Source organism: Procambarus clarkii, chromosome 92 (assembly GCF_040958095.1).
Source record: "Procambarus clarkii isolate CNS0578487 chromosome 92, FALCON_Pclarkii_2.0, whole genome shotgun sequence".
In the NCBI taxonomy this organism is placed as follows: Eukaryota; Metazoa; Arthropoda; class Malacostraca; order Decapoda; family Cambaridae; genus Procambarus; species Procambarus clarkii.
The window spans coordinates 719,299-726,798 of NC_091241.1; the positions used below are offsets into that span (position 1 = coordinate 719,299).

The 7,500-nt window shown below is 39.9% G+C and overlaps 1 protein-coding gene across 1 annotated transcript in view; it reads right to left on the reverse strand.

The window, feature by feature from the left end:
• Positions 1 to 7,500, reverse strand: part of IP3K2 (Inositol 1,4,5-triphosphate kinase 2) — a 391,647-nt gene that overhangs the window by 382,289 nt on the left and 1,858 nt on the right. The window lies entirely within an intron of this gene.

Sequence of the window (7,500 nt, forward strand, 5' to 3'; positions counted from 1 at the left end):
CGTTTCCTAAAACTTATTACATTTTCAAAGACTTTACACATTCACAACTGAATAGAACTTACATATCTCCGATTTGTTTATATCTACATTTGAGTGAGGTGGATGGGGTGAGGTGGTATTTAATAGGGTATTAATTTCATCAACACAAGACAGAACACGAAACAATGGGTATTGAAATGGAAGTGATTGTAGAAAGCCTATTGGTCCATATTTCTTGATGTTTCTATATTGGAGCGGAGTCTTGAGGTGGGTAGAATATAGTTGTGCATTAATTGGCTGTTGATTGCTGGTGTTGACTTCTTAATGTGCAGTGCCTCGCAAACGTCAAGCCGTCTGCTATCGCTGTATCTATCGATGATTTCTGTGTTTACTAGGATTTCTCTGGCGATGGTTTGGTTGTGGGAAGAGATTATATGTTCCTTAATGGAGCCCTGTTGCTTATGCATCGTTAAACGCCTAGAAAGAGATGTTGTTGTCTTGCCTATATACTGGGTTTTTTGGAGCTTACAGTCCCCAAGTGGGCATTTGAAGGCATAGACGACGTTGGTCTCTTTTAAAGCGTTCTGCTTTGTGTCTGGAGAGTTTCTCATGAGTAGGCTGGCCGTTTTTCTGGTTTTATAGTAAACCAGAAAAATTTATTTACTATAAAGTCTTTATAAAGTCTTATTGTGTAAAGTCTTTGAAAATGTAATAAGTTTTAGGAAACGCGCTCAAGTGTCGCGTCAGACTAGAAATAAAAATGAATTTTGGAGAATTGATTTTTGAATTACCTCCAACAGTGAAAAGAAATGTACGAAAGATTGAGAAAATTCGTGTTAGAATTATTAATCTTACTTTTTCGGTCATATTTAATAATATATGTCTACAGGAAAGACTGCTACCAAAATATACTAATATATATATATATATATATATATATGTCGTACCTAATAGCCAGAACGCACTTGTCAGCCTACTATGCAAGGCCCGATTTGCCTAATAAGCCAAGTTTTCCTGAAGTAATATATTTTCTCTAATTTTTTTCTTATGAAATGATAAAGCTTCCCATTTCATTATGTATGAGGTCGATTTTTTTTATTGGAGTTAAAATTAACATAGATATATGACCGAACCTAACCAACCCTACCTAACCTAACCTAACCTATCTTTATTGGTTAGGTTAGGTTAGGTAGCCGAAAAAGTTAGGGTAGGTTAGGTTAGGTAGGTTAGGTAGTCGAAAAACAATTAATTCATGAAAACTTGGCTTATTAGGGAAATCGGGCCTTGCATAGTAGGCTGACAAGTGCGTTCTGGCTACAAGGTACGACATATATATATATATATATATATATATATATATATATATATATATATATATATATATATATATATATATATATATATATGCATATAATATATATATACATATATATTATATATAATATACATATATATATAATATATATATATTATATATATATTATGTATATATATAATTATATATTGTATTTATATATAAATATATATATATATATATATATATATATATATTATATAATATATATATATTATATATAATATATATAAATATATATATATATTATATATATATATATAATATATATATAATATATATTTATATATATAATATATAAATATAATATATGTATATAATATATATAAAATATATATATATTACATATATATATATATATATATATATATATATATATATATAATATATATATTATATATATATTATATATATATTATATATGTTTTGCCGGAACAAAACAAAAAAAGTGGAGATGTTCAAGAAACAATTCGACACGTTCCTACAGGAGGCACGAGACCAACCGAGGTTGTAATGTATATGTGGGCCTGCGGGCTGCTGCTTCTCAAATCAAGATTCACTGGCCAACCAAAACCTACAATTACCTTTGATTCATCCTTCAACATTCACTGACCAACTGACACCTACAATGACCTTTGGATGCCTGAGAAACGTTTCTCTTCTTTAATGAATTATTCAATACTCAGAAAAGGTTAATATGTGACAATCTTGTTTTAATAACATAACGAAATAATAACAAATAATAGTAAAAATGTTTATTTTACGATAAAGTAACGACAGGTGGGAATGTACAGACAGGTGCGAGCGATTTTTTGTTCTACCACAAACGTGACATTAGCATTTACAATGCTAACCAACATATATGCATTTTCTTCTGCCCTCCACGGACAAGGTTTGAGATCTGTTTAACGTATAGTTCAGTTATTTATTGAACAAGCAATCACACAAGGTGATTGCAATGCTTTAAAAATGCTAATCTAACCTATATACATAAATACACAGATTTACATCTGGCCTACATAAACAGGTGTTCGAGGTACGTTTCATTTGACAGGTGTTACGACTGCCGTCTAGTTTCGGGCCATTCCGGACGTCAAGTGTCATTTTAACAACCCTATGTATGTATGTACATACTCGACGGGCCAGTGTTTCAGTTCAGACGGAAAGTGTGCAAGTTGTATGGTTTTCAAGAAATTTTGATTTTAAGGAATTTGCAGGGAGGGGGGTAGCCTAATGTATTATTCCCAATATAGGCGGTCATAGGGGGTGAATGAATGCGCAGTCTTGCCCAATCATTTGCAGACTTGCAAACGAACCTAACTGCAGTCGTCGGCTGCAGTTATGTCCGTTATTGAGCAGTAACAAGGGACTCCGGGAGTCAGTTGATTGTTGCCGAGCTCCATCTCTATAGCCAAGTACTGTAGCTCCACTCTCCCTTGAATTACAATCGTTTCTGAGGCATGATTTGGTATTTTAACAATTAATGTTGACTGTGTTAACATCTATACGAATTGCTTTATTATTTATGCCATATGTAAGTATCTAAATATACTTCCGGAGCCTATTGTGACAGTTTGAATTTTGATTTGTGTTCAAATGAGTTATTTGAGTTTAAAGCTAAATTAAAGACAATTTTATTCTCGATTACCTTAGTAAGATATTCTTAGAATTGTTTACTTTTGAGATGACGCTCGAACGAGTTAATTTCCTCACAGTAAACTTGAAGTTTTGTGAGGCCGAGAGCGGCCAGTTTCTATTTCATTGACGAGGCTAGCGCGGCTAGTGGCTATTGTGTATTTAGTAGTAAGCGTCCATCAGTTGACCAGACCACACACTAGAAGTTGAAGGGACGACGACGTTTCGGTCCGTCCTGGACCATTCTCAAGTCGATTGTGGTCCAGAATCGGACCGAATCTGGATTGTGGTCCAGAATCGGATGAGAATGGTCCAGAACGGACCGAAACGTCGTCGTCCCTTCAACTTCTAGTGTGTGGTCTGGTCAACTTACTTCAGCCACGTTATTGTGACTCATCGCCTGCATCCATCAGTCTCTGGAGACTATGGAGTTGCTCTCTGGGTGTCGGTCTGGAGTGGCCTCTCCAGGGAGGCAAAGCCAGAATAGGTTGTTTACTATTACTTGTCATAGAATTTTATATACTCTGGTGTAACCCTCCCTTCTCCTATGTTATGCTATTTTATATATATGTTAATATGTTAATATATGGCTAGTTTACCCGGAAGTATATACTGCAGTGGTGATCCAGGCATGTGCAGACGACTCAAGCCTGAGTTACCAGGGTCTGGGGTACCCGAGCCTCGCAGGTATACTGATGACTGTATTAGACGTGTAGCAAGTGTGTTGTAGTGAGTTTACACAGCATCACCGGATGAGGGGGGTGGGGGGGCTACATACCCCCCTCCCCCGCCTACAGTATCGGGGTCGTCGCCCTGTAGCGTGGTTGGTTATACGGGTTGGTACCGGCCTAGTGAGCCCCTCATTCTTCTCTGCCACCCTCCAGGGATAGTGGTGGCCCTCGGGGAGCTGCTACACTCCCCGTTTCAGTGGTTGACACAGGGGGGGGGGGACGTGACAACATACAATTGACGGTGTACACACAAGCGAGAGAAAGCACAGGCATGATGTGGTGGAGGCAGACGCCATACAGTTTCAAATGTTGATTTGATAGAACCCAGTAGGTTCCAGAATCTGTACACCAGTTGGTTGACAGTGGAGAGGCGGGACCAAAGAGCCAGGGCTCAACCCCCGCAAGCACAACTAGGTGAGGACAGGCGAGAGAGCACAGACAAGTGAGAATGCACAAACAAGTGAGAATGCACAGACAAGTAAGAATGCACGGTGCGCGCCAGGAGGAGCCACCGGAAGCCGTCTCACTCGTAATAAACTGGGTAATCCCCCATATTAACGAACCGCATCGGCTTGAAGAGCCTCCCAAGAGGCGCCGCCTCGTCCCCTAACTGGTACTTTAGGCAATTCCCCCAACCATTGTCTCGCGACAGGTTGGGGGGCCCAAGCGCCTTGCCCAACAATAGGTGGGGGATCAGGGGGAGGGAGGATAAGGGAAGGAGGGGGGGATATGAGGAAGGAGGGGGGATTAGGGGAAGGAGGGGGGATTAGGGGAAGGAGGGGGGATTAGGGGAAGGAGGGGGGGATTAGGGGAAGGAGGGGGGGGATTAGGGGAAGGAGGGGGGATTAGGGGAAGGATGGGGGTGATTAGGGGAAGGAGGGGGGATTAGGGGAAGGAGGGGGGATTAGGGGAAGGAGGGAGGGATTAGGGGAAGGATGGGGGATTAGGGGAAGGAGGGGGGATTAGGGGAAGGATGGGGGGGATTAGGAGAAGGGGGGATTAGGGGAAGGAGGGGGGATTAGGGGAAGGATGGGGGTGATTAGGGGAAGGAGGGGGGGATTAGGGGAAGGAGGGGGGATTAGGGGAAGGAGGGGGGGATTAGGGGAAGGAGGGGGGATTAGGGGAAGGATGGGGGGGATTAGGGGAAGGATGGGGGGATTAGGGGAAGGAGGGGGGGATTAGGGGAAGGATGGGGGGGATTAGGAGAAGGGGGGATTAGGGGAAGGAGGGGGGATTAGGGGAAGGATGGGGGTGATTAGGGGAAGGATGGGGGAGGGATTAGGGGAAGGATGGGGGAGGGATTAGGGGAAGGATGGGGAAGGGATTAGGGGAAGGAGGGGGGGATTAGGGGAAGGAGGGTGATCAGGTGAAAGAGGGGGATCAGGTGAAAGAGGGGGATCAGGTGAAAGAGGGGGATCAGGTGAAAGAGGGTGATCAGGTGAAAGAGGGTGATCAGGTGAAAGAGGGTGATCAGGTGAAAGAGGGGGATCAGGTGAAAGAGGGGGATCAGGTGAAAGAGGGGGATCAGGTGAAAGAGGGGGATAGGAAACAAGGTGGAACAGTGGGGGGAGGGGTGCAGGGACGCTGGCCCTGGACATGTGCCACAAACCACGTGTAAGCAACAACACGCTTCCCGCCAAATATAATCCTCCGTAATGGAGGTAAACATGGAACTAAACGAGAAAATCTTAAAAGAGAAGTAGAGCGGTCACGGAATCCCACCCTAAACCACTCCCTGACGCACGCATTACCCACTGGACCACGATGTGTGCATAAATATCACGCAATTGTGATTTGATTGAGAATGCCAATTGAGAATTAAGAAAAATCTCAATCAATTGAGATTCTCAATTGATTGAGAATCCCGGAGTGTCCTCCGGGTTAAACGGCCTAATATAAATGTATCATATGCAACTGATCATTAGAAGAGAGCGAGGTGCCGACTTGGCCAACGTTTCAAGAGCCTCTTCAATAAATGGCACTGAACCTAAATTGATGTTACAAACAGTAAAAGGTTCAAGTTGCATCTTAGGGCAGAAAAGTTAAAAATAGTCAAATATTTGTTACAGAAAAATATGACACATCTGTTTTGCAAATAAAGTTGATTGACCTGGAGTTTGAAAATGTAGCTTCCATACTTTTTTTCACAGATTATGGTGTGTATAATAAATATATATATATATATATATATATATATATATATATATATATATATATATATATATATATATATTATATATATATATATATATATATATATATATATATATATATATATATATATATATATTATATATATATATATATATATATATATATATATATATATATATATATATATATATATCAAATATGTCCCTGTAACACCCATACAAAGTGGATTTGGGAGAAAGCACCAGGGCACCCCAAGCAACTCCTTCACCAGGGTAAGCAAGTAAGCTGAAGCCAGCAAGATCCCCATCTTGAGAATAGCGACATCTTCGGCAGTAGAGGTGAGAGGACAATAATGGGGGAACTACCATGCAGATGAAGAATCCCTGCAAAAGCTCCTGAGGAATGCTGCTAACAAGGAAACCAGGCTCTAAACTGTATGGAGAAGGTAAAACAACTCGACCAGTAAAGATGTACAACACCGATATTGGACCATTCAGCTGCTCTTATTGACAAACAAATTATGGAAGCTCCTCACAGAAGGAGACCAAAGAAATACCAATGGCCAAACACTGAAATTTATTAGACAGCGGTGTAAACTGAGCTCTGGATAACAAGTCAAGAAATTTGAAAATACAGTAATGGGAAGAAAATTACCGAAGCTTAAAAACTGTGGGAGAACAAGTGGAAGTACATTCAAAGTACAGTACAACATATACAACATAATATAAACTTCAAAGTTAATTTTCACATCCTGCTGAAGCAGAGTTACTCACTGCTCACTAACTCTGCGTTACAGAGTTAGTTATTATATATATATATTATATATATATATATATATATATATATTGTGACAATAATCTCCTTCAAGAGATTGAGCCTGCTCTTCCCTCTACAAATACGTCGCAACAAACTATATAAAACTACTAGGGAAGAAATGTCCAACAACGACAACAACACCAGCAAGGTTTGCCAGAGCGCAAAACGTATACAGCCAGGGACACCTGTTCAGACTCAAACCGCCAAACTACCTGTTGATCGCTACCGGCTCCGCTGATTGGTCGCCGGTCTGGCTGCAACTGCACTCACCCCCCCATACTACTTGATGTCTGGGGTCGCCACGACCTCAGACCTCAGAATATTCTGTGCTTTCGCGGTTACCACTCCTCCCGGCTAGACGTTAGCGTATACTGAGAGAGGTGGTAGCTTAAAGCCAATATTCCAGCACCTTCCCTTTATTTTTGTATTGCACTTCTTGTTATTTTGTCTTAACGTAACTTTTCATTGTGTCATTTAATTATTCTTATTATTTTAATTGATTGATTTTATTATACGAGTTTGTTTGTCCCTTTTTTCATGTTTTTGATTTATTTAACGTAATTAAAATTTCATTGTTAAAGTTTACTTGTGTTTTGTGTGTCTTCTCCTTACCTTACCACAGACGAAGTTCCAGTTTTTCTATTTTTTTTTATAACTATGTGACGAGGCCATACCCCTAGCCTTAAACAGCCGAACACCAACGCGTTACCGTCACAATATATATATATAATATATATATATATATATATATATATATATATATATATATATATATATATATATATATTTATATATTTATATTTTTGGTGGGTGGGGGTGAAAATGCTACTC